Source organism: Dasypus novemcinctus, chromosome 22 (genome assembly GCF_030445035.2).
Source record: "Dasypus novemcinctus isolate mDasNov1 chromosome 22, mDasNov1.1.hap2, whole genome shotgun sequence".
Classification (NCBI taxonomy): domain Eukaryota; kingdom Metazoa; phylum Chordata; class Mammalia; order Cingulata; family Dasypodidae; genus Dasypus; species Dasypus novemcinctus.
In genome coordinates, this window is record NC_080694.1 from 61309415 (window position 1) to 61318383 (window position 8969).

The 8969-nt window shown below is 41.1% G+C and overlaps 1 pseudogene; it reads left to right on the top strand.

Annotated features, from left to right (window-relative positions):
- The first annotated feature begins 5538 nt into the window (after window positions 1-5538).
- Window positions 5539-6909, top strand: LOC101414192 (ERBB receptor feedback inhibitor 1 pseudogene; annotated as a pseudogene).
- The last annotated feature ends 2060 nt before the right edge of the window (window positions 6910-8969 follow it).

Sequence of the window (8969 nt, forward strand, 5' to 3'; positions counted from 1 at the left end):
TCTACTCCTCCAGACACATTTTATAGCTAGTTGTGTTGGTCTGAACATGCCCAGTTTGGACATGTCCTTGGTTTTGGTCAACCTTGTAGTGGGTGTGGACTCAAAAGATGTCTTCAAGATGATACTCAGTTAATCTGAATTATTGGAGTCCTTTACAATCAGCATGAAAGTCAGACAGAGAGAACCCATGGAGAGAGCCAGAAGCCAGAAGAGAACAGAACCTGGAGGAGAAAGAAGACATGGCCTGACACTTGCCGTGTGACATAAAAGCCAACAGGCCTCAAAGACTGCTGGCAAGCCAGAAGATATTGACCCTGGGGGAAAGCAAGTCTGCCAGCCTCTGAAAGTGTGAGCCAAAAAATTCCTGGTGCTTAGCCAACCATTGTATGGTATTTGTTTTAGCAGCTGGGAAACAAAAACTGCTTTTGGTATTGGAAGTGGAGTGCTGTTACAACAAATCTCTAAAAAATGTGGAACTGGCTTTGGAATTGGGTAATGGGAAGAGGCTAGAAAAATTTTAAGTGCCTGACAGAAAAAAGTAGATTGTTTTAAATAGAATGTTGGTTGAAATATGAACATTTAAAGGTACTTCTGGTGAAACTTTAAAAGATGATCCTCATTATAAAGTGTCAGAGAACTTGGTGAACTTGTGTTCCAATGTTGGATTGAAAGTGGAAATCATAAGCAATGAGCTTGGATACTTAGTTGAGGAGATTTACAAGGCAATTGTGGAAGGTTCAGCTTATAGTAAAATGTGACAGGAGGGAAAACCTGAGAACTGAACTCTTAAGCACAAAGAATTCAGAAATTTATGGTTTGGAAAACTTTGAGCTTATCCAGATACTGTGTCCTCAGACATTAGGCTGAGAAGCAACTTTACCAGGGATCTCTCTGAGCTTTTGGGAAGTGAGTCACCACAGGGCAGGGCTCCAAAATTGCTTAACTGAAAAGCTCTTTGCTAATGAGAATGTGGCTGAACAAGGATCCAGCTAGCCAGTTTAGTGGAAGTCAAGGTTGAAAATGCAGGAAGGGTCTGTGGAAAGTTCTATTGTCTAATGGTTTGTACTCACTTGAGCTGCAGTCAAAACCAACAAGGTTTTGTGACATTTGTATGAACAGAAGCAATGCCTGAAAGGAACAGAGAAGATATGAATTGAAAGAAGAATTTCCATCTCTAATTCAGCTGCCAGTTTCTCCTGGGCAATTCATTGAGAACTTCATGTGGAGAGGATGGCATTATTCTTATAAAATGTAGTCCTTCAACCACCCTTTAGTTCTTTCTTGCTGTTTCCATTTGGGTTAAAACAAAAGAAAAAAAAATAGAGTGTATATAAATAATATTTGGCCTTTCCCTTCTCCCAGGGGCCCCTTGAACCACTACCCAGCCATCCCCCTTAAAAGTGGCTCACCCTGGAGGTGGGCAGGGTGGCAGCTGCTGTAAAACTGAGACCAGAGCAGCATGGAGGTGGTGAACAGTAGCCCTTCAAGTCTGTGATAAAAAATGGTCTCCAGCAAAACTGCATTGCAGAACATGGGAAAGAAGTAGAATGGAAAGAGTGAAAATGTTGAAGAGGCAGAGCCTGAAGGATTTGTGTGGAAAGAGGTGTAGTGTATGAGAAGATGGAGTATTTCCTGAAGTGGTAGAGATTTCCAGATGCTGACAATACTTGGGAGCCTGAAGAAAATTTCGATTTCCCAGAGTTAACTAAAGTATTTCTTAAGTCTCCAATCCTGGGAAAGAAAAAGATGTACAAAAGAAAATCTTTGTCTGAAAGTGAATCTGATGACAGTAAATCAAAAAATAAAGAGATGCTGCTGACAAACCCAGATGCTCTGCTGGAGGTCTTCACCCTCAGTGCACGATGGGGGCCACAGACAGCAGCAGAGAGCTCATGTTTTAGTAAACGTGAAGCCACGTGAGGCAGGTGTGGCGCCGGCAAAAAAGACAAATGTGAAGTGGCCTGAAATTGCAATTGCTTTTTATGAAGAGGCTAACTTGACATTCTTGTCTAGGAAGTGAGGTTCAATAATTGTTTGCGTTGGAGAAAATACAGCACTTACTGGGAAACAGAGACTGATTGACTCTAGACAAAGAAAGATTTATTGAGAAGTTTGCCCAGTAGGTGGGGTCTGAATAACAGACTTCAACCCCCCCACACCACCATGGTTTGGATTTGAAGAGAGACTTCAGCCCCCTCCTGGAAGGGAGTATTTGAATTTATACAGAACTTTTCTAGGTGGGGAAATGATAGTTGGTGGGAGGGTATGAGGTTCTGAATGAAGTGCAGGGACCAATAGGAAGCCCTAGAGGTGAAAACTTCCCTGATAGTGACTAGAAGATACTGGGTTAGGGTGTTATGGTTTCTTGGAATGCTACAAGAGCAGATGCTTCTTTGTTCTGTAGGAATTTTATCTTCCTCTGATATGTAGGTAAGGAAGGTTTCCCTTTTCCCTTACTCCTGTCTCTATGTGGTTTCTTTATTTAACATATGGGGAATTGCCATGCCCTTGGACATGTAGGCTTAAGAGGGATGGGGTTAGCCTTTCCCCAGTGCATGTCAACGGAAACTGTGATACAGCTAGGTAATTACTGCAAACCTCTAACTTTCCCAACTCTTTGTTTATATATATGTATTTATAGGTATTGGGTGTTGGGTATTGGGGTATAGGGTACTGGGAAGGATGGGGGGTGGGGGATTTGGGGCATTGGTTCTGTCTGGCTACTTCCTGCTGTCAAGAGGCAGAGAAAAGAAGTTCCATTCCACCCTGTACAGTGGGCTGTGGTTTCAGGTCCCCCAAGGGTTGATATTGTTGTTCATGCAGCAGAAAGATACCATTTATGTATTCCTGGGTTATTGTCTGTACTATCTGGTGTATGAATCTGACAAGAAGCTGCAAGAGACAAGGTCCAAAAAGAAGCATCAAAAATAATGGTGTTATAATGGGTAAAATGATTGATTTTAAGGGTAAAGAAAAATAAGAAAGGAATGAGGATAGCCATGACTGATTTCTAAAGTTATTCCTAGGGCACTACAGATATCTTGTGTGATTTGTGAAGTAAAAGCCATTCCATTGTCTGACTGCAGGGAAGAGGGAAGGCCTAATGGGGAATGATTTCTGTTAATAGGATTTTAACAACAATGTCTGCCCCTTCTGAGGTTACTGGGAATATTTTAACTCACACAGAAAAGGTGTTGATGTGGTCTAAGAGATACTTAATTTTTTTTTATTGGTGACATGTGAGTGAAGATTAATTGCCAATCTTGTTCCAGTTTGCATTGTGTATACTGGTGTGTTTTAAAAGAGAGAGAAGTAAAATTTTTGTAGATATTAGATTGTTGGCAAACAGAAGAGTTTTTTTTTTTTGTAATTATTTTTAAGAGTTTTGAGAGCTCAGGATAATGGAGAGATTAAACAGTAGTAATGAGAGTGGTTTGTGTCTTACATGATATTGTTTGTATAAAGAAGTGAGAATGTTATGTTTTTGCAATTCAGGTAAAAAGATTTTTCTGTCTTTCATGAACCATCTTAAATTTGTTTTGTTCCAATAAGGGGAAGTTTTGAAGTTTTTTCAGGTGTATAAGGGGGAACTGGATATGGGAGTGTTAGGAGAGTAGGTGTAATAGTGGTGTGTGCACTTAAGTAGGGTTTGGTAGCCTGTGCTTTGGCTTTAGCATCAGCTCAATTATTGCCAATAGATATGGGAGAATTTGATTTTTGGTGCTCTTTGCAATGAATTATAGCAGCTTGGGTTGGAAGTGATGTTACATTGAGTAATTGTAGGATGAGATTATTATTTACAATGGAGGATTTGTTAGAAGTTAGGAACGTTCTTTTTGGCCAGATGAGAGCATGTGAGTGTAGGATGTGGTATGAATATTTGGAGTCAGTGTAGATGTTTAGGGCTTGCCCTTTGTTTTTGATTAGTGCTCTGGTGAGGGTTATAAGCTCAACTTGTTGCGAGGTTGTGCCAGGTGGGAGGGGACTCGACTCAATGGAGTCAGTTAAGGTAATAATAGCATATTCAGCCTGGGTGGAATTGTTAAGTTTAGTGGAGCTGCTATCAATAAACCATGTGTGAGTAGGATTAGGGAGAGGAATATCTGAAATATTGGGAAGAGGTTTAGTGAAGAGATCAAGCCCCCTCTTGATCTAGAGGTAGAGAGGACATGACCATCACAGGGTCCACAGAATGGAGGAATAAAATATGGACTAGAGTGGACTTACTGATATTCTGCTATAAATCTATTGTGATGAGTAACAGAAGAAATTTTAGAATCAAGGTGGAGAAAGTGGCCACAGTAATTGCTGAGAGCAGGGAGAGGGAAGAAGAGATGTGATGTGAGGGCATTCTTGGGATTTTGAGTTGCTCTTAATGATATTGCAGGGTTAGATGCTGGCCTTTATATATCCTGCCATAACCCACTGAATGTGCTGGGGGAGGGTGTGAACTACAGTGTAATCTATTATCTGTGTAGTGCATCAGTGCCCTAAAATGTGTTCACCAACAGCGATGAGTGCTGTGCAATGATGAGGGAAGTTGGTGTGGGAGGAGCGGGGTGGGGCGGTTGGGCAGTATACAGGAACCTCTTACATTTTTTAGTGTAATATTTTTTGTGTGATGTATATACTTTCAAAAAATACAATTTACAAAAATGATGTGGTGGGGAGTGGGGAGTGGATTATATTGGAATCTCTTATGTTTTTTTAAAATGTTCTTTAATGTAACATTCCTTGTAATCTATTAACTTTAATTTTTTAAAAAATTTTAAAAAAAGGTAACAGTAAACTTTCTGGATGGTAGAAAACTAAACTATTACTTCTAAATAATGTATCATCACGGAATAATTCTCAAGATAAGTGTAAAAATACACTCAACTGGATGAAAATGAAAAAACGACATAAAACTTGAGTAGTGTATGTAAAACAGTGCTTAGAGAGAACCTGATAGCAATAAATGCTAATATTAGAAAAGAGGAAAAGTCTCAAAACAATAATTTGAGCTTTCGCCCTAAGAAACCTAGACAAAGAATAGCTAAAATAAATCCAAAGCAATCAGAGGGATGGAAATAAGAAAGAGTAGAAATCAATGAAATTGAAAACAAATAATAGATAATACTGGGGGCTTAGGGGGTTGGCTGCCTCCCAGGCGCCAGGACGGGGGCTTCTAAGGGTGCGGGCCTAGGGTCGCGCCGAGGGGCGCCGGCGCCTGCCTTCTGTTCCTCTCGCTGGCCATGGTCTCCCGCCAGGGCCCTTCCCCAGGCGCCGTGGACTCCTCTCCGTGACCGAGGAATTCTGGTTTTGTTTGCTTTTCCTCTTTTTTCCTAAATTGGGGCTGTGTGTCCCTGTTCTCCACCGCGTGCCCGTAAACCGTGCTTAGAAGCTTTGGGGGGAGCTGCCTGAAGCTCAGGGTCGCAGTCAGCCTCGGGGTCCCTGCTCAGTCCCTCGGCGATGAAGGCAGGCCCTAGGAATGAAAGCTCCTGCTTGACTCAAAGTCCTCGGGCTTCACAATTTGGAGTCATCCCAGAATACAGCACAATGTCAACAGCAGGAGCTGCGGCTCAGGAGATCAGAGTCCCATTAAAACCTGGATTTCTACATACTGGCCAAGCCCTGGGCAGTACAAAGACCTGCTGGGGAAGTCGCAGTGAGTTTGGTAAGAACTTTTTCAACATTGACCCCGTAACCACGGCCTACAATCTGAACTCCACTGCTGCGGCGCACCTGCCGTCTTTTGGGCGCACTTCAAAATCTGCTCCAGCGGATGGTCACTTTGCAGAAAACGGTCCACCTCAGAAGTCTAGCTTGACCCTCTTATTATTCCTCCAAGTGAATCCTTGGGACAGCATGAAGGGGATCAAGCTGCGTGTGGTTTTAAGAAACTTTGGGTAAATGGGGTTTGTGCTTCCACCCCTCCCCTAACACCCATAAAAAACTCACCTTCCTTTTTCCCCTGTGTACCTTCTTTGTGAACGGGGTTCCAGGCCCCTTCTGCCACTGCCAATCTCTGAAGACCTCTCTCTGGATGAGACAGACTGTGAGGTAGAATTCCTAACTAGCTCAGATACAGACTTCCTTTTAGAAGCCTACACTTCCTGACTTCAAATACGGAGTTCCTGGCAGGCTAAGCTTCCCGTGGGTGTGGACACATCAATTATGTATATTTTGATCCTCCAGCTGTTTCTGCAGCAAAAGATCTCCATCATGCATGGTACCAAAATGGATGTGTCCAAACTTCAAATCCTCCATCTCAAACCCCGATAATTAAGAAGATCTCATTCGGGACCAGCTGGGCCTTTAACAAGACAGCCATGCGGATGTCCAGCTATTTACACAGAGCTTCTCCAAATTCCAATGAAGACAACCCTGAGGTTTCCCCCAGGGTTCCCTACCTCCTAGGCCAGTAAAACCAGATGATAGGAGGTGGGCAGCAGAAGTGACTTCTAACACCTACAGTGATGAAGACAGGCCTCCCAAAGTACCACCCAGAAAACCTTTATCAAGGACTGACTCCTAGACACCAAGCCCTAAAAGCCTACCAACTTACCTCAATGGGGTCATTCCCCTACTCAGAGTTTTATCCCTGACCCCAATACATCAGTAGCAAAGCCCTGCAAAGACAGTGAAGCATCTGCCAGTAAGGTCCCCTGCATTCTGCACATTATTGAAAATGGGAAGAAGGTTTGTTGAACACGTTATTATTACCTACTACCTGAGAGACCTCCACACCCGGACAAATATGAAAAATTTTTTAGGGAAGCAGAAGAAACAAGTGCAAGCACCCAAATCCAGCCATTATCCGCTAACTGCAGTGTAGTTTCATTCCCAGAAAAACTGGACTACAAAACAAAAATGGACATAGTGGGCCATGTGAAGCATAAACATTTATGCTATGTGGTTTCTCCTTAGACTTTGGGATCAAAATTCAGCAGAGATTACATAGGAGCAAATGCTACTCAAGCAGTTTTCCACTTTGATTGAGAGTCACTGAGAAAGCTCTTATATTACAAAATAAATAGCAGAACTCTTTATGTTTCAAAGAGGGAGGATTAAAGCAGTTGTGAGGTGCTGTTCAGCTGAGAAGCCCTGATTTTGTTAGCATTGGAGAAAAAAGTCCTTTCAAATCTATAATTTAAAGATGTAATCATGGGATGGGAAGATGGATATCTATGTACACATCATATACAATATGTAAACTTGTGCTGTAACCATTGACCATCGTGGCAGGTTAAGTAATTAGGTATTATCTTAGAGTAATACATATTCAGAATAATAAAAACTCAAGCTGGAGAAATGACTCTTGTAGACTGAAAGTTGAGCAAATGGAAGACAATACAGTATTGTTTAGATCAGAATCATTAAAAATCATTTTAGTTTAGTAAGTTTGAAGATTTCTGGCTTTTATGACTGTTACATTTTGTTTCATTTATTTTTGCCTATGGTTTTTTCCATTGATGGCAGGGTATATATTCTTTATCATGACTGTACCTACCTAGTTGAAAAACCCTCCAAGATCTAATACTTCTTCCAGGTTTTGTTTTTAATTTTGTTGAGGGGAGAGACTAGGTGAAAATATCCGGCAATGATATTTTCACCTTTATATATCTCACGTTTTGAAAAATGAAAAGAGAGAATTAGTAAATAATTTTTCCTTTACACTTCCTACTTTATCCCATCCACTAAAGTGGCCCCCTGTAGTATGTGTCTCACAGAGACAGTGGGACACGCTAGGCTCATATTGGAAAGCATGCTAGTTGCCAGTTTTCAAGATGTCAGTTTTAAGCAATAATGATGAAGTTAGCTATGTGATTGAGAGTTTTGTTTGGGGAAGTGTGTACTGTTTTTATTTTGTTTTTTAGACTGTATCAATAAACCAATACAACACAAGCTGACCTTGTGTTGCTAGTTCCTTAAAAAAAAAAAAGGTAATACCAATCAATGAAACAAAAAACTGATTCTTCACAAATATCAAAAACATTGGCAAAATCTCTAGCGAAAAAGAAGAGAAAGTACATTACCAATATCAAGAAGGAAACTGGGGCTATCACTATGGACTCTACAGACCTCAAAAAGATAATGCTATGCGGAAAGTGGACTTGGCCCAGTGGTTAGGGTGTCCATCTACCATATGGGAGGTCCGCAGTTCAAACCCTGGGTCTCTTTGACCCATGTGGAGCTGGCCCATGCGCAGTGCTGATGAGTGCAAGGAGTGCTGTGCCATGTGGGGGTGTCCCCCATGTAGGGGAGCCCCATGTGGAAGGATTGCATCCCATTAGGAGAGCCACCAACCGTGAAAGAAAGTGCAGCCTGCCTAAGAATGGTGCCACCCACAAGGAGAGCTGACACAACAAGATAATGCAACAAAAAGAAACACAGATTCCCATTCTGCTGACAACAAAGAAGTGGACAAAGAAGAAGACGCAGCAAATGGACACAGAGAACAGACAACTGGGGTGGGGGGGAGGGGTGGAAGGGGAGAGAAATTAAAAAAACCTCTTAGGAAACATAAATAATAATAATAATGCTATGAAAAACTCTACACGCATAAATTTGTCTACTTAGCAGAAATGAACCAACTCCTCAAAAATGCAGCATTCCACAGCTCCAAAAATATGAAGTAGATCATTTTATATAGCTCCATATTTATTAAAGAACTTGTATATATAATTTAAAAACCCCCAAAAAAGAATCACCAAGCCAAGGTGGTTTCAATGGAGAATTATATGAACCTTTAGAAAGCAATTATTGCTAATTTATACACACTCTCTTCCAAAAAATTAAGGGAAGTGAATATTGCTCAACTCATTTTAAAAGTTCACCTTTATCCCAAAACCAAAACCAAACAATACAATATAAAAAGGAAAAGCAATAGTCCAAAATCCCTCATGACTATTTAAGCAAAAGACCTTAATATTATCAAACTGAATCTAACAACATATAAAAAGAATTATATACCATCACTAAGAGAT